The sequence below is a fragment of the Giraffa tippelskirchi genome, chromosome 7 (genome assembly GCF_054371585.1).
Source record: "Giraffa tippelskirchi isolate mGirTip1 chromosome 7, T2T-mGirTip1v1.2.pri, whole genome shotgun sequence".
NCBI classification, from domain to species: domain Eukaryota; kingdom Metazoa; phylum Chordata; class Mammalia; order Artiodactyla; family Giraffidae; genus Giraffa; species Giraffa tippelskirchi.
The window spans coordinates 157597334-157616504 of NC_137281.1; the positions used below are offsets into that span (position 1 = coordinate 157597334).

Genomic DNA, 19171 nt, shown 5'->3' on the forward strand with positions numbered 1-19171 from the left:
GAAATAAGGTCATTGAAAAGCTGAAATAGTTAAAGATCATAGCATTCTTAATTTCTTTATTTGTGAGATGAAGGGAACAGAATCCTTGTAGGTTTGAAAACATCAAGATGATTTGAATTCTAAAAGAAGGCTATACTTCACATCACTACTGACAAACTGAAAATAATATTACTACCTTTAAAGCATGCCAAAGCAGGAAATGCATAAGGATTCAAATTGAATTTAGTTAACTATCAGGATAGCAATGTCATAAATTGACTAAGACAGCCTGGGCGAGGTAAACTTTTGAAGGTGAAATGGATGCTATTTAATGTGACATTAAGTTGTTTAAGGGTAGGAGGAGGCACAAGGTGAATGGGTGTTGACGGTGGGTTTGGGCAGGCTGCCATGGTGGACAAGAGCCAGCCTGGAAGCAATTGGGGAAAGTACAGAACTACACACTTGGTGGTTTTGTCCGCGGGTGTCCCTGATCAGTGGTAACCTCAGAATTTGCATAATGCTTTGTATTAAAATATATCACACTGAAATGTATATACTTTTTGTATTTAAATTTTAATAAGGAAATTAAACAACTATTATAAAAAGACCTAAAGAACCAACATGTCTCTCTCTCTCATACACACACACACACACACAGTGTTTGATGATTTTAGAGAGAAACTGGAACAGAAACATATAAGAATTAAATCAGGTCCTCATTTTCTTCCAAGAAAGGACTCTCCCACCCCATAAGCCAGACTATGTATAGTAAATTGAATGCACTATATGATTTTTATTCAAATACTGGCACAATTCACAAATTGCACAAAACACAGTCGAATAAGCCATTTGGACATCTGTTTCAAGATTTGAATCAGTTTACTCAAAGTTTACACAACCCATTTATTATCTGTTTTCTTAGGAGATGAGGGTTATTTAAGAGATGGAGCTCACCAGTCCAGACAAGATCCTCGCATGGCATATTTGGATTCTGTAGGGAAGTGTCACAATTTCATTTCAGACTTAAGAGAAGTACATCAGCCAGCAGTCCACAGTCTCCTACACTTGCTCTAATATTTTAATTACCTGTATCTTAATATGCTAGACCTATGTATACAGAGGTTTCCAAAAAAAAATTCTCCTTTTGAATCAAGGTGTTCATCAGCCACCTGGAACTGCCTCCCAAGCTTCATCCATTATGCAAATAAGGTTTAGTATTCGTCATGTTTCATCTACTGATACTAATGCATTAATGTTGGATGTTCCAGCACAAGCCCCTGAGAAGACATTGCCTTTTCATCCGTCATCGGCTGGGCTCACACCTCATTACTTTTAATGGCTCTGTGGCATTTAAGGTCACTGAGCTCCTAACTGCCGCCGCCTAGGGTGCTAACAATAAAAGCACCTTTCTCTGTTTAAGTGAAGCAGATTCCCCACTTCATTCGTTTCTTCCTCTTCTTTTATTTTGTTTATATATATATTTTTTGTTATTGTGGAATTACCATCACTTGGGAAAAGATAAGGATGATTTGAAGAAGTAGAGGCTGTCTTCAGAAGTTTAGGTAAACAAAACTATTTCTGGGAAGAGTTTAAGAAGAAAAAAAATGTCCATTGACCTGTGTGTGTCTCTCTTTCTCTCTGTTTCTATATGTGTGTGTATATATATATATATACATATATATGCATATACATATAAGTACCCACTATGTATACATATATATACATATATACATCATATATATATATATATACAATGTACATATGACTTTTATTGCATTCTTCAATTATTTCTTTAAAATAATTTTCCTTTTAGCATACTATAGCACACTTAAAGCATTCTTGGGTCAAAACTCATTTTCATTCCTGGCTCTTTCACTTTCTAGCTGTGTGAGTTTAAGCAAGTTACTTAATTTCTCTGTGTCTCAATTGTTTTCATCTGTAAAATGGGAATACTGAGATAAATTATTTCATAAGTTCATAGTGAGAATTAAATCAATTAATATTAAGTGCTTAGAAACTCTGGCACTTGCTATGTACTAAACAAGAGGTCATTAGGTCAAACTGCAATGACCGCAATGTACAGATTTAGATATGATTTTAAGAACATGATTATGAATAAGTGTTCAAACTAAATTGTTAAAAATTCAATGAGAAAGGCAGCACAGCTTAATACTAATAAGATGACTATTAATAGAATGGCCAATTTTCAAGGAAAAAGATGTTAAAATTTACACAAAAATTAATTTAGAAAGTATCGTTAGACTGATAATTATGAAATTACTGTATATATACATAAATTATATATATATACATATATAAAGGACTCCCTAAAGGCACCAGATTTAGCAACATTTCAGGCAATAGCACAGGCAATACCTTCCAAAAAATATAAAAGCGAAACATTTCCCAGTATCTTCAATGAGAATCTCAGGCCATGATCATGAGAGTCTGCTCCGTCACATGCTTCTCTCTGGAACTAGAAAGCGGAGTCAGAATTGCAATGAAAGACCTTGCCTGGGATTCAAGCCAATGAAAAGAAAAACACCCTTTCTACCAACAGAATGTGATGGAGAAAAGGCAAGCTATGAGTGATCTGGAAGCCTTGAATCCACTGTTCTTGAAGCAAGCCTGTTTTCCCTATTTTGTGACCCAAAGACTTTCCTTTAGTTTAAACTTGTTCAAACGGACATATTGTCACTGCCACCAAAGCAGTTCTTGACTGAAACTACAAGTCAAGATTGGGAAAATAGATACTCTTCAGGGAACAGGGACAATCTTTTAACCTATCTTTACAAATAATTTCAGTGAGTATTTGTACACCGGAAAACATTTAAAAAATTTGTGTTGTTTACTTCAGGTGGAGGCATTTGAAGTGACTTGTCATTTTGTTTGCTTGTTTATTTGAATTTTCTTTCCTTTCCTTTTGGCCTAAATAAGCATGACTTATTTGTATACTGGAAGCACATCATAACTAAAATGTAATATTTACTTAGCATGAGAGAAGTAAGAACCAAGCTTACATTTTCAGCATTCTTGTCATGAGTTTTGTATCTTGTGAAATGTGTTGGGTGAAAAATCAGCCTCTACTGAACTAATTAACCATCACTTTGGTAAGGCTAGCTGGTCCCTCTGCCTGGTGCATCTCTTTCTCATCACTAGAGACCAGCTGCGCTGATTTTCTGAAGTTAGAAATTCAAATAATGTCATGTATTCACTGTAAACCTACCTCTATGCAAACATATTTGTTTCCAGAAAAGCTTTATTTTTAATCAGTTTTCTCAAAGAGCAGCCTTGGACCACCTGTAGCACGATTACTGCAGTATTTGTTAAAAATAGGTTACTATATCCAACATTAGACAAGGATGAATCAGAATATTTATTGTTGGGGTACTGGAATGGTTACTTCTAGGCAGCTTAGATCTTCCATCCACATTTTATAAACCAAAGGTCTAGTGTAACAAAAACTTACTTTCTTTATAAGGATATACCCTGAACTAAAGTTTATTGAAATGAATGCTCAAGAGCAAACATTAGTAATCACTAAAAGCAAATATCTTCATATTCGTGTGTTACTGGTGTTTCTCAGCTGAAATCAGATATCATTTCATATCCAGACTGAGAGAAAAAATTAAAAAATAAAATATATATTCATAAAGGGAGAACAACCATTTTTATTTTCAAAGAGTCACATCTTATAGAAAAATATACTGATAGGTTTTACTAGTCAAGGCAGGTAATAGAGTAAAACAATGATTTTTCTGCCTTCAAGTAGAAGAATGAAACATATCTAAAAACAGCAGGAGATTGAATTACAGGTAGAACTAAAAGAAAATGGGCTCTGGGATAAAATTCTAGCAAATAAGTGAATTTAATGCTACTGAATTTGAAAACTAACTTTCATTACAATATATGTTGATTATAATCCATGTCCTTAGTTCGTGGGTTACAAGATCCATGATATCAATTTTTCTGAGTCATTTTTATGTCATTCCACAAAACTGCAGGCTATGTCTGAATGCACAGAGAAGATTGGCAACACAGCTGTGTCTAAGAATGGATTCATTGGTAAAACATACTGGAAATCAATTTATAAAGTATAAGGTATTTTTCAAATATTATACAATATTATTTGTTATTGCTTTTTCTTAGTAGGCCTAAAGCAGATCTGCACCGTATGATAACAGAGTGTTATCAACACACTGAAACTAAGATATTTTATTTTCTTTGTTTCTTGTCTGCACTATGTAGGGTATTAGATCCCTGAAAAGTAAAGTCGCTCAGTCGTGCCCAACTCTGCGACCCCATGGACTGTAGCCTATCAGGCTCCTCCATCCATGGGATTTTCCAGGCAAGAATCCTGGAGTGGGTTGCCATTTCCTTCTCCAGGAGATCTTCCCAACCCAGGGTTCGAACCCACTTCTCCTGCATTGCAGGCAGGCGCTTTACCGTCTGAGCCCCCAGGGAAGCCCTTTGAGCCCTTAGTTACCTGACCAGGGATCAGATCTGTGCCCCTGCAGGGGAGTTGTGGTGTCTTAGCCACCGCACTGCCATGCATTCATGCTCAGCTGGCATCAGTCCTGTCCGACTCTGTGAGACAGTAGGGACTGTGCCCACCAGGCCCCTCAGCCCATAGGATTCTCCAGGCAAGAATGTGTACTGGAGTGCCATCTCCTTCTCCAGGCCATCTTTCAGACCCGGGGATCAAACCCATGCCCCCTGCCTCTCCTGCATTACAAGCAGGTTCTTTACCACTGAACCAGGCGGTGACCCACTGGACCAGCAGGGAAGTCAAACCAAGAACTTATAAAATATGTATCATTAAGATTTCCTACAGGAAAGGTTTGAAAGTGAGTGAGGCCCTGAGGGGCGCCCAGGCACAAATGCTTTTCTGTCTCCTGTTTCTCCCTGGCAAGACTCCAGCCATTAGGAATGTCCCTGAGTTCCAAAGGGTGGTTTCCAGAGTTGCTAATCACGGGAGAAGCAGCCAAGATATCACCGGAGGCAAGATTAAAGGGATCAGAGATGTTCACCAAGATTGTGCTGGGCTTAGTTGCTCAGTCTACTCTTTGCAACTTCATGGGCTGTAGCCTTTAGGATGGACTGGTTGGATCTCCTTGCAGTCCAAGGGACTCTCAAGAGTCTTCTCCAACACCACAGTTCAAAAGCATCAACACTTCAGTGCTCAGCTTTCTTTAAGGCCCAACACTCACATCCATACATGACCACTGGAATAACCATAGGTTTGACTAAATGGACCTTTGTTGGCAAAGTAATGTCTCTGCTTTTTAATATGCTATCTAGGTTGGTCATAGCTTTTCTTCCAAAGAGCAAGCATTTTTTAATTTCATGGCTGCAGTCACCATCTGCAGTGGTTTTCAAGCCCCCGAAAATAAAGTCAGTCACTGTTTCCACTGTTTCCCCATCTATCTGCCATGAAGTGATGGGACCGGATGCCATGATCTTAGTTTTCTGAATGTTGAGATTTAAGCTGACTTTTTCACTCTCCTCTTTCACTTTCATCAAGTGGTTCTTTAGTTCTTCTTCACTTTCTGTCATAAGGGTGGTGTCATCTGCATATCTGAGGTTATTGATATTTCTCCCAGCAATCTCGACTCCAGTTTGTGCTTCCTCCAGCCCAACATTTCTCATGATGTACTCTGCATATAAGTTAAATAAGCCTGGTGACTATATACAGCCTTGACGTACTCCTTTCCCAATTTGGAACCAGTGTGTTGTTCCATGTCCAGTTCTAACTGTTGCTTCCTGACCTGCATACAGGTTTCTCATGAGGCAGGTCAGGTGGTCTGGTATTCCCATCTCCTTCAGAATTTTCCACACTTTATTGTGATCCACACAGTCAAAGGCTTTGGCATAGTCAATAAAGACAGGTCTTTAGACAGTTGGATATTTTTAGAAGCAGATTTTGTTATCTCAATTCTTGCATCCCCTCATATCTAGAGAAGCACTAAGTCCCTTCATGGTGACATCAGATCTTTATGACTATCAAAAAACCTTTTTGTAAAATGAATGTTTCATGGTATTGAGCTCCCCCTTCACCAAAGCCTCATATATCGCCTTCCCCCGCTATCACTTGTGAGCAGTCTCCCCGAGCATCTGAGATGCTGCCTCTTGGGCTGCAGTCCTCATTTACCCCAAATAAAACTTAACTTGCAACACTCAACTTGTACTTCTTTTTTAGTCAACAACCATACTAAACATTCTTTGGTATTGCACTTGTTTAGGATTGGAATGAAAACTGACCTTTTCCAGTCCTGTGGTCACTGCTGAGTTTTTCAAATTTGCTGACATATTGAGTGCAGCACTTTAACAGCATCATCTTTTAGGATTTGAAATAGCTCAACTGGATTTCCATCACCTCCATTAGTTTTGTTCCTAGTAATGCTTCTTAAGGCCCACTTGACTTCACCCTCCAGGATGCCTGGCTCTAGATCATCGTGGTTATCTACATCATTAAAACCTTTTTTGAATAGTTCTTCTGTGTATTCTTGCCACCTCTTCTTCATTTATTCTGCTTCTGTTAGGTCCATGCATTTTCTGTCCTTTATTGTGTCCATCCTTGCATGATATGGTTCCTTGATATCTTTAGTTTTCTTGAAGATATCAATTCTTTTCCATTCTATTGTTTTCCTCTTTTTTTTTCCTTGTTCATTTATGAAGGTCTTTTTATTTCTCCTTGCTGTTTTCTGGAACTATGAATTCAGTTGGCGATATATTTCCCTTTCTCTTTTGCCTTTGGCTTTTCACATACGGCCCTTAGTCATTTAGTTAGCAAACAATGGTGAGTACTTGCTATGGACCAAGCAATATTAATCTTTTGAGAGGTGGTTTAGGGGGGAGTCAAAGAAATAGATCAATATATTGCAACAAATATATGTTTTGATGGTGGCAAGAGCTGGAAACTCTGAGACTGTGTATAAGGGTTGCAGACCTCAGACTTCCAAGGTGAAGCAAAATTGTTCATAAATGGAAGTATTATCAAGCTGTATAAGATGAGAAGTAGTTTACCAAAGACATAATGGCAGGTGACTGGAGATTATGTATCAAGAATTATTGGATGTGATGTAGGTTTGTTTTTTTTTATAAATTTATTTATTTTAGTTGGGGGCTAATTACTTTACAATATTGTAATAGATTTTGCCATACATTGACATGGATCAGCCATGGGTTTACATGTGTTCCCCTTCCTGGACCCCCCTCCCTCCTCCCTCCCCATCCCATCCCTCTGGATCATCCCATTGCCCCGGCCCTGAGCCCTTGTCTCATGCATCGAACATGGAATGGTGTTCTGTTTCACATATGATAATATACATGTTTCAATGCTATTCTCCCAGAACGTCCCACCCTCACCTTCTCCCTCAGAGTCCATAAAATAGTTCTATGCATCTGTGTCTCTTATTCTGTCTCGCATATAGGGTTATCGTTACCATCTTTCAAATGCCATATATATGCATTAGTATACTGTATTGGTGTTTTTCTTTCTGGCTTACTTCACTCTGTATAATGGGCTCCAGTTTCATCCATCTCAGTAGAACTGATTCAAATGTATTTTTTTAATGGCTGAGTAATATTCCATTGTGTATATGTACCACAGCTTCCTTATCCATTCATCTGCTGATGGACATCTAGGTTGCTTCCATGTGCTGGCTATTGTAAACAGTGCTGCGATGAACATTGGGGTACACGCGTCTCTTTCAATTCTGGTTTCCTCGGTGTATATGCCCAGCAGTGGAATTGCTGGGTCATATGGCAGTTCTATTTCCAGTTTTTTAGGGAATCTCCACACTGTTCTCCATAGTGGCTGTACTAGTTTGCATTCCCACCAACAGTGTAACAGGGTTCCCTTTTCTCCACACTCTCTCCAGCATTTATTGCTTGTAGACTTTTGGATAGCAGCCATTCTGACTGGTGTGAAATGATACCTCATTGTGGTTTTGATTTGCATTTCTCTAATAATGAGTGATGTTGAGCATCTTTTCATGTGTTTGTTAGCCATCTGTATGTCTTCTTTGGAGAAATGTCTGTTTAGTTCTTTGGCCCATTTTTTGATTGGGTCGTTTATTTTTCTGGAATTCAGCTGCAGAAGTTGCTTGTATATTTTTGAGATTAATTGTTTGTTGCTTCGATGTAGGTTTTGAATAAGGGAGCGTTGAGAGGTAAGCCTGAAGGTTGATGTGGTATTTATGTCCTCAGGACATTGGAAGACCTTTGAGATCTTCTAAACTGGAGTACTAGATGATTTAGTGCAGAAGTTCTATCAAAGGCAGATGGTAAATATTTTAGACTCCCTGAACCATTTGCTTGACCATGTAGCATAAAAGCTACATAGATGAGAGGACAACACAAATGATCATAGCTGTGTTGCCATAAAATCTTACTTACCAAAACAAGTAACTGGCTGGATTTGGCCCACTAGCTGCTGTTCACCAACCACCCATTTTGAAGTTCACAATGGCTGAAGAATTAAAAATGAATTTAAGAGTAACAAGGATGGAGGCAGAGAGAATATATAAGATATTATTGCAAAACTGTCAGTAAAAGAGTCACAATTAAGAGAATGGCAGTACCTGGATGAATTAGAAGAAGGTGAATACGGGAAACTTCAGAAATTTAAAGATGTAGCCGTCAGTGATGTAATGGATGTATAATGAAATGATCAATGCAGGTCAAGGATGGCTTGCCACTGGGAAGGTGATAGGTGCTTAGAGCACATAAGAGCTGGAGTAGGGTTGGTGTTGAGTGGAAAAGAAATCATTTCTGTCATATACAACACGAAATCTAAGAATTGCAATATCCAAATAGAAAACAATAATGTCTATTAGGCCAGAAACTAAGGACAGAGATCTTGGGAACAGACATCATTTATTGGTCCAACTCCAGAATGCTCCTACCTAGAAGCATGTTGAGATAAAGAAATGCGTAACACAAATAAAAAAATTAAATAAATAAACCACACCACCCCCAAATGGTGAAGCCCATGTTCTGTGGCACATCAGTGTGAGGAAGGTATAAAGGAGGTTTACACAAGAAAATAACTGGAATGTTGAATGGCTGAGAGTAAAAATACTTTTGCGTTATTGTAGAATAGAGTACTTGAGGACATTTTTTTTTTTTTCTTGTAAATTTTACAATGCTAAGATGATAAACCTGACACAATACACTGGGAATGTTAAAATGTAATTATTTCCCATGGATTCAATTTGAAAATGCCAGCCTGGTGGCTCTGTAGTTAATGAAAGCAGTGCAGCTATTTCACTGACAGACAGCTTTAGATATTGAGGTAAAAGATTACAAGCCCATGAGGAGAATAAATAATGTTCTCTTGCTGATAATGGCAATGTCTATTAAAATTGGACATTAATAAACTCAATATTGATTATGTTATTGGATATACTCTTCCTTTGTTCTTTACATGACAAACAAAAACACATAACTTTCCTAAATAGTTCTTCTGTATGCTAGAATTACATGATAACATGTTTAGTGACTGTATGGATTGGGGACATAACAGAGTTCAAATAAAAGGCCCATTGAAACACAATTACATTAAGCAAATACCAAAAATATGAGTGTCAAATTTACTCCTGTAAAAGTATGCTGTGAAAACCTTTCACCATATAGGTTTAGATTTTACATAAGCCAAGTAATAACAATTTCCAGGATCATTTCCCCAACTGTCTACAGTTTAAATTGCAAATGTATTGCCATTTTATTAAAAGTGTGAATGTTGTGATCCTAAATCTTTTTATCTGACTGTTGTGATTCTTAACATTACATGACACTTGAAGATATACTTGTTCACAACCCAGGGCAAATATTTTATTTCCTACTTAGTACATTTTCATACATTTACATTAAGTGTATATAAATATCCAAGCAGACATGTAAAGGGTCAAGGGAAATGTTTCAGGGTTATTTAGAGCAGAGAACAATACGTTATATTTACCCTCCACGATCATGATCTCATATTCTCAAAAGGTGGTATTTATTTTTCACCTCACAGAACACAGTCAACTGACTACTACTCTGTGTAGAGTGTAAAATTGCATCTCATGACTTGAAATGAAAATATTTGTGTAAATAGAAGTCAGGAATTTGATTGTCAAATGCACTGTTATTTTATTCTGAAAGTTAAGGAAATAATAGAAGTGAATAATGACTATTGATGCATTTATTAGGGGATCTAATCTGATGCTTATTCCCTGGGAATGGACTCACTGAGCTGAATTTTATACAGGTGTTATAAAGGCTTGTGAAATCAACTAAGGCATTGCAGATGGGAGATTAGTGTGTCTTGGTGAACATTTTATGATTCTGTTAAGTGCAAAGTCAATGAACAGTACCAGAAGAAAGAACCTATCTATAAATCACAGACAATTTGCAATGAATCATAGGAATATTTTACATGATAAATGCAGCTAAAATGCGCCATCAGGGATTTAATTACAGCAAAGGTTCATGATTATGCATCTTTACTTTCTCCCCTAAACATGCTTTTCTGTGATCTACAAGACTTTATCATTACGGAGTGTATCATTCACTGAATGCTGTACCTCCTGTCATGGATTTCTTTTGTGAATATACAGCTTGGACAGATCAGTCTTCAAGAAATATTTGAAAGCCACATGTAATAATGTGATATCTCTCATAAACCCGTATTAAGAAGGGCAAATTTTGTGCCACATTTTTCTATTTATATTTTCCCCAGTTAGTAAGCCATTTTTCAACCTTCCTCTAAACCATCCAAGAAAAATATAACTTAGCTGAGCATTAATAATAACTTCAAATTAGATATTCAAGTAAAAATCTGACCTCTTTTCAAAGATTGAAGGTTGGTCTTCACAATGTTGTCCCAGGTTAGCTAACTAAAACTTGGAAATTTTGATGTGCTCAAGATATGGCCTCTTTAAGAGCTTTATGCAAATTATTTTTCTCAATTGATCTGCTTCAAATTATCTCCTTCTTAATTCTTTCCATACTTAAATTTGACAACATTTCTCATTTAGTAAAATATTTCTGAGAGTACTGAATATGAATTCAGAATTAGAAGCAAAAATCTTGAAGTTGAAATAAGTCTTTCAATGTCATTAACTATCTTCAACAACATGAAATGAATCAAGTTTGCTGCCAAATACTAACTGGTGTCTGTACTTTTCTTTGTCTCCTAAATATAATTCATCAGGCTATTATTTGTAGAAGTGAATTTTGAAATAAGGCATAGAAAATTGCAGTCTTTTAAATTTTCTGCATTTGCTACATAATATCAGAGATAATCCAACTGTATTCATCCTACTGAATTTGAACTGGGTTTTATATTAGTGCTTAAAATGAATTCTAACTTGGAAAATCAATAGGAAGCTTGTAAATACTTTTTCTTACCCCAAGTTCTAGATAGCTTTGGAATTCACAATGCATGCACAGGTTGTTTAATACCATTCAAATTTTCTAGAGAGTAATTTAATTTCATCTAAAAGCAAACTGTGTACAAAAGAATTCAGAGATAGTCCCTGTTCCTCGAAAGAGCAATATGTGACAAAGAAGTCTAGGTTAAAGGAGAAAAGAAAGCAGATGTTAAAAGTAGATAAGAATAGAGATTTGAGTTGTTTAGTGACATTATCGCTCAGTCCTTCACCTGTGCAAACTTGTACTAAAAACCTTTCCAGTGTTTCTCAACCCTTGGAGCATTCTTCATCGAAATCTAGATTGTTTACCCAAATCGTGGAAAATACTAGCTAACACATAACTAGGTACATTTTCTGCCCAGAAATCTTCAAGCAGCAATGGTTTCTATGATTCCAAAGGCTGAAAAAAAAAACATGTACGGGTGTAATGAAAATAAATATAAAACACATAAGTATATATACATGTGCATATAGGTATATAAAGCTAGATATGCATTTTACATTATGTATGTATAGATAGAAATACATACAATGAGAGAGAGAGAGAGTGCTATAGCAGTACTTGTTTCAGAGTCCAAATCTATATGTGTCTATTTTCTTTTCATATTTCCTGATGTTTTCCAAGTAAATCACTAATTTGAGCATAAATTTGACCATTTACACATCCAAATGCACAATGGTCATCTAAATACGTCCATGACATTTCAAAAATTACCTTTATTTTTCAACTGCACAATTACTATCAATTGAAAATATTTTAAATAAACTTTAAAGATATACAACAAATAAAACACAAGAGATTTAGAGAATTGGAAACTTTCAGTTACAATGATGTGAAGGCTCAGGAATATATTCCATTCCTTTGAATAATATAATCATGAATGTTTAATTTTTTAATATGTGTGTATTTATTTGGCTGCACCATGTCTTAGTTGCAGCAAGCAGGAACTTCAATTTTTGTCAGGGTATGCGGGATCCAGTTCCCAGATGAGGGATTAAACCTGGCCCCTGCATTGGGACCAAGGAGTCTTAGCCACTAGACCACCAGGAAAGTCCCTAATCATGAATGCTTTAAAACCACTCAATGTGGCTGAATAAATCACCTCTACACATGCAATGATAAAACTTTTACTTGTTGTTACTCATAATTAGGCCCATATATCAGTTCTACAAGGTGTTGATTTTTTATGTTTATCCTTTACTTATCATTGGAGGAGATGACCCACTTTAAAAAATGAGTTAGTGCCAGCGAAAGATTAGACCAGAAGCGTCTATTATGCTCCAGTGTTAACCAGAAGATAAAGAAAGGAAAAGTGTGGGTAGCCTATCCCTTCTCCAGCAGATCTTCCCAACCCAGGAATCAAACCAGGGTCTCCTGCACTGCAGGCAGATTATTTACCAACTGAGCTCTCGGGAAAGCCCAGATAAGAAGATAACTTAGGAAGATAGGTTATCATTAAACATAAATCAAGTCTTCTGTTTCATCATCATCAAGCTTCTTCTTCTTTCTCTTGATATCACCATTCTCTTTCATTTTCTGCATTGAGGACAACCAAAATTCTTCTTTTCCCTTAATATTACTTTAATATTACCATATGAATATCCCCAATACTTGACTATTCCACATACTCCCAGGCAATTTGTAGAGTTTTCATAACTGACTCATAGGATTAGCACATTTCCCCCCATTTCAAAGATGAGAGAATTGAGACGATGCAGTTACTGACCTGTCCAAGGTGGCACAGTACTAAATATCCGAGACTTTGAATCAAAAACAGTTCTTTTGAATGCCTATCCTCACAGATCCAGTCTGGATATTTACTGTTAAAAATATGATTTCCTTCCTTTTCCAGCTCTCTCTGTGTCATAACCATTCAGAGAAGAACTAATGGGTTAATGGCTGATGATTTCTTTCATAAAAAGAATGCAAATGGAATTGTTTATGCCGTGTTTCCTGGTGAACAACTCTGGGGTTGTTTATTTCTGTGCTTTAGTAACCATCTTGCTGACCCATTCACCCAGCTCTCACGTTGCTTTCTTGGGAGCTCTCTGCCTTGCTCACACTGGCTCTTCCCCAGAGCACAGCTGTTAGGCACAGTCTTCCTCGCGGCTGAGATTGATCCCTGAGCTGGCAGAGTGTCACTAAGCAACTCGGCTCTCCTCTTATCTTGCACTTTGCACTTGCAAAGGTGTTAGCAATGTCACCACCAGCCCCTGCCCGCGGCTACTCCAGCTGTCAGCTTCTTCATGGGCAAGATTGCAAATTCTTCCCCTTGTAGTTCTTGTCCTCAGAGTTACAGACCCTGGATGGTGATATATCTACTGAATGGCACTAGAAGGTGCCAGAAAGGTGACTATGGAGTTAGATTTCCTTCTCAATTTTATTTTGATGAAATTTTGTAAAATCTATCTTGGAAACATCTTTTGTTTTTTTGCTTTTTTTTTTTTCTCCTCCCCCCCCACCCCCATAACCCACATCAGTCTCAAATTCATTTCCATTTCTTTCAGTCTTAAGGTTGAGGTTTCAGTATAGCCTTGCCATTGTATTTCTTTTTCTTCCCTACATCATAAAGTTTCTTCTATTAAATACTTTCACATTTTCTTCTATCATTTCTACTTTAAAAAAGAAGTTGCCTCACCAACAAATGATGTGATCCCAGGAGTTCTGGCTAGGTTTGGAGTTATTTTTAATGTTATCAGAAATCTGAAAGATTGTGTTGGGACACATTCCCTTTTAGGCCCAAAGCCACAAGCATGTCTTTTTTTCCATGTAATCATGGAGCACCAACTCTTTATATTGTCTGTTCATCCCATTGCTGATGCCTTCACGGAAATGCCCTTTGGCACTTGTCAGCCCCTTCACCACAATAAACTGTGGAAAATTCTTCAAGAGAGGGGACTACCAGACCACCTTACTGGCCTCCTGAGAGATGTGTATGCAGGTCAAGAAGCAACAGTCAGAACCGGACATGGAACAACAGACTGGTTCCAAATCGGGAAAGGAATACGTCAAGGCTGTATATTGTCACCCTGCTAATTTAACTTATATGCAGAGTACATCGTGTGAAATGTTGGACTGGATAATGCACAAGCTGGAATCAAGATTGCTGGGAGAAATATCAATAACCTCAGATATGCAGATGACACCACTCCTATGGCAGAAAAAGAAGAAGAATTAAAGGGCCTCTTGATGAAAGTGAAAGAGGAGAGTGAAAAAGTTGGCTTAAAACTCAACATTCAAAAATTAAGATCATGGAATCTGGTCCCATCATGTCATGGGGAAACAATGGAAACAGTGAGAAACTTTATTTTCTTGGGCTCCAAAATCACTGAAGATGGTGACTGCAGTCATGAATTTAAAAGACGCTCGCCTCTTGGAAGAAAAGCTATGACCAACCTAGACAGCATATTAAAAAGCAGAAACATTCCTTTGCCAGCAAAGGTCCATCTAGTCAAAGCTATGGTTTTTCCAGTAGTCGTGTATGGATGTGAGGGCTGGATTATAAAGAAAGCCGAGGGCCAAAGAATTGATGCTTTTGAACTGTGGTGTTGGAAAAGACTCTTGGGATTCCTTTGGACTGCAAGGAGATCCAACCAGTCAATCCTAGAGGAAATCAGTCCTGAGTATTCATTGGAAGGACTGATTCTGAAGCTGAAACTCCAATACTTTGGCCACCTGATGCGAAGAACTGACTCATTTGAAAAGACCTTGATGCTGGGAAAGATTGAAGGCAGGAGGAGAAGGGGACGACAGAGGATACGATGGTTGGATGGCATCACCCACTTGATGGACATGAGTTTGGGTAAACTCTGGGAGTTGGTGATGGACAGGGAGGGCTGGCGTGCTGTAGTCCGTGGGATCACAAAGAGTCAGACAGGACTGAGCGACTGAACTGAACTGAACCCCCTCACTTCACTGATACATACTCTGCCTGATATCAACCAGGGTTTTTGGTCTTCCCTAATCTATCAAAATTGTTAAGAGATCAGGTAAGAAACTAAGGCAAGGCTTTATTGAGGCCCGTGCTACACGGCAGGGAGAGAAAAAAAGTAACAGGTTCCCTTGCCAGCTCCCCAGGGGAGATGGGTGAGCTTGCTCTTTATTTGCGGTGAGAGTAAGGGTAGGTCCAGGGCTTGGGCCGGAAGGGTGGCTTGTGTGTTTTGCCCACCGCCTTTGCTGGTGTTGAGTGCAGGGCGCATACTCAATCCCCTGGTTTTGCCCTCAACACCACATTTTTGCTCCTGGCTCTTTGAAAGTGGCAGTTGAGTTTTTGTTTTTTAGGTTTTTTGGTCTTTTTGTATCTTGTTTTCCATAATTTGCCCCAACTGTGCGTATGCACAGTTATTTTTCAGTCCTTTGTTTCTTTGCGTTTTGTTGAGATTTTTGAAATGAGGAGGCGTTTGTCCAGCAGCAAGCACTTCAGCAAAGGGTCCCAGGTCCCAGCCTGTCTTATATCCACATCACACTGATTCATCCTCCTGGATTTATCTTTTTAAAATAACTGATCATTTTATGACCCTGGCCCCTGTATAAAATCTGACATTTTTTCACATTTTCTATAAGACACAGTTTACAGTCCTTCACTATTTGGCTCCAAACATTTTCCTGATGGAGCTGATAAACCTTTCAGTCGTTGTCTTACTGGTGCCTCGTCCCCTGAGACCCAGTTAACCGCTCTTTCCAAATCAGTTTCTCTTCTACAGAGACGCTCCACCTAGCATATCTGGCTTGGATGATCTCTTACCTAAAAATCCCCCGTGATTCCCATAAAGAGAGGAGCACTCCCCTAGGTGTTCGGGATGGCACAGCCGGGGCTTCACAGCCCAGCCTTACACTTCTCCACCTCACTCTCACTCATTACCTCCCAGTGATCCACGCGGAACCCGGTGAAGCTCCTCAAACTCACTTTCTCTCAGCTTGGAGTCTTTGTGGTATCAGGACATATGCTATGTCCACTTTCATACACAAACACACACAAGCGCTCTCATCTAGAAGACATCCATTCAACTCAGGCATGGATTACTCCAGTAAGCATGGCTATTATTGCAGTTGCTAGAAGTATTCTTGCCTGGAGAATTTCATGGACAGAGGAGCCTGGCAGGCTACAGTCCACGGGATCGCAAAGAGTCGGACGCGACTGAGTGACTAACACAACACAAAACGTCCTCAGGTGTGTGTATGTGTGTGTTTCCAGCAGGCATCACCCTGGATTATAACTGTCTATACTTCTTTCTTCATTAGAACAGAAGCTGTTTGAGGGCAGCTGCGCTGAGTTTGTGCCACTAGTTACCCGGTATCCCCAGTGACGTCTAAGATAGCATCCGCTCCCGGTGAACGTTAGAGATGCGAAGTGAAAATGAAGGAATGCCTTTAAAAGAAGGAGTAATTCCCTCTGCTCTAATTTTACATCTGTCAGTTTGTTCTTTTTCCCAAACATCTTACTGCCAGACTCTGGAGAGAAATTTGTTTCCTATTCCCAGACACACTGCACATTCTCTGTGTTTGATATGCATGCATCCCCTAGACTCGCCTCCAAAGGGAGAACTCCTACTCATCCTTTAAGCCTCAGCATGAACATCATCTCCACCAGGAAAACTACAGCATCTCCTGCTTTTGTGCGCATAATATTTTGCATGTCTAATGGCGTTTGTGTTTTATTGTACAGATTTACGTATGTGTCTCCCTTCTTTGTTCAGCTTTAGAGAATGATGGTTCACCACAGAATATTCAGCTTCTAACACTGTACTGGACACATAGTAAGTGTTTAATAAGTAACTGATTAAGAGATTTGAACAAATCTTCAATAATTTCTGATTTAAGATCAAGGTGGTGGGGGAGGATGAGATAATTTAGAAGATTAGGATTGACATAGACATATACTACTGTGTATATAATATATGGTAGATGGCTAGTGAGAGGCTGCTATAAAGCACAGGAAGCTCAGCTCTGTGATGACCTAGAGGGATGGGAAGTGGGGGCGGGGGTCCGAGAGAGGGGATAGATGTACACAGGTAGCTGACTCACTATGTTGTACAGCAGAAACTAACACAGCATTGTAAAGTAACTAAATTCCAATTTAAAAAATAAAATTTGAAAAATAAAATAAAAAAAATAACTTTACTAGCTATGTAAGATTCTGTCTGTATGTGCAACTATTCTCATACAATATAGGAGATACAGTTGATTCCTCAGTATGAAACACCTCAATTTAGGTATTTGAAATCATGTGTTCTCATCTATAAAGATCGTTTCAATTCTAAAGAGACTACCTTTTATCTTATAAGAATCTCGGAAAAAAAAAACTCAAATATTTTTCTGCATTGATTTTATGGATATGTGCTTATGTTCCTATACAATTTGATTCAATATCTATCTTTAATTCCTGGTGATTTTCTTAGAATGTTGGACGACTTAAACTCTCATTTTATTTCATTATTTTAACACCCTAGAACAGTATCTCCCTACCTTAACCATTTAATAATGATATTCAGAAAACCTACTGTGTGCTAAGTTCTATTCTAAGTTAGAGACACATTAGCAAATGTAAATAGATAAAACCCCACTTTCGTGCAGCTTACATTCTATGCAGAGGGAATAGACTATAAGCAAAACAAAGAGCATTGCATTGCTTCTTAGAAGGTGTTACTGAATAAATTAAATTGAGGCAGGAGTGGCATAAAGCAGAGATGCTGGGATGGTTGGATATGAATGAGAGTGGATTTTGAATGAGGGCCTCTCAGAAGATAATTTTGAGCAATGACTTAAAAGGAGGGAGGTGAGAGCCCTGCAAATTCTGTGAAAATGACGAAGCAGAGAATAGCACCTGCAAATGCACTCAAGCAGCAGCACGTCCAGGCCTTCCTAGAAAAAGCAAGGAGGCCGCCATGTTTAGAATGGAGCAAGAGAGGAGAAAATTATTAGAAGTAGGGACAGAAAAGCGGCAAGTAGACAGGAAGCCGTCAAAGGTTTTGAGCAGAAGAATTTAGCAGAACCGTCTGGGCTACTGCGCTGACAGTAGACAGGGGACCAGCCAGGGGCTGGGAGCAATACATCCAGCCCAGAGATGCGGCTGCCGGAACCGTGATGCTTGTGACGTAAGTGATGAGAAGTAGCAAACATTTGAGTATGTCTTGAAAATAGAACAGAATTTGTTATGAATTGAATGTGAACCCGCAAAAAGGGAGTCAAGAGTGGCTACAAGTCAGGCTGTCCTGAACAATTCAGAAACGAAATTGCTATTAAATGCAGGAAAAGTTGTTTTGGGAAGCAAGAACTATCATAAATTGGATTTTCAATATGGCAAGGTTGAGATGCTCATTAGACATATAAGCGGAGGTGTTAGGCAAGACCGTTTTCTATGAGTCTAAAGTTCAGAGAAAAGATACAAAATGGAGGTAAACTTGAGGTGCACAGAATTTAAAGCCCTGAGATTAAATGAGAGATCTGAGGACTGATTTTTGTCTTATTTGAAGACTAGGATCAGTTGAACCATCATAGGAGACCATGAAAGAGCAGCCATGAAGGAAGAAAGCCAAGAGTGTGTGGTTTAAAATAAAAAGGAGCGGGCAGCTCTGTCCCAGGGAGTGCTCAGTGAGACGAGGACCAGAATGTGACCATTGCTATTGGCAGCGAGCAGATTTCGGGGGACCCGGGCAAACCACTGATGAAAGGATAGAGGCAAAGCCTGAGTGCAGCTTCTTCCGGCCACTCTTTCGTTAGTCCTGTGGGAAGAGTGGACTCTTATCAGGGTTTTCCCACACCTTTGGCGTTG

The 19171-nt window shown here is 38.5% G+C and overlaps 1 long non-coding RNA gene across 1 annotated transcript in view; it reads left to right on the forward strand.

Annotated features, from left to right (window-relative positions):
* Nucleotides 1-19171, forward strand: part of LOC145512275 (uncharacterized) — a 71771-nt gene that overhangs the window by 46474 nt on the left and 6126 nt on the right. The window contains exons 5-6 of the long non-coding RNA XR_014058446.1: nucleotides 3984-4080; nucleotides 17066-17156. This is a non-coding gene — a long non-coding RNA (uncharacterized LOC145512275). The remainder of the gene's footprint in view (nucleotides 1-3983; nucleotides 4081-17065; nucleotides 17157-19171) is intronic.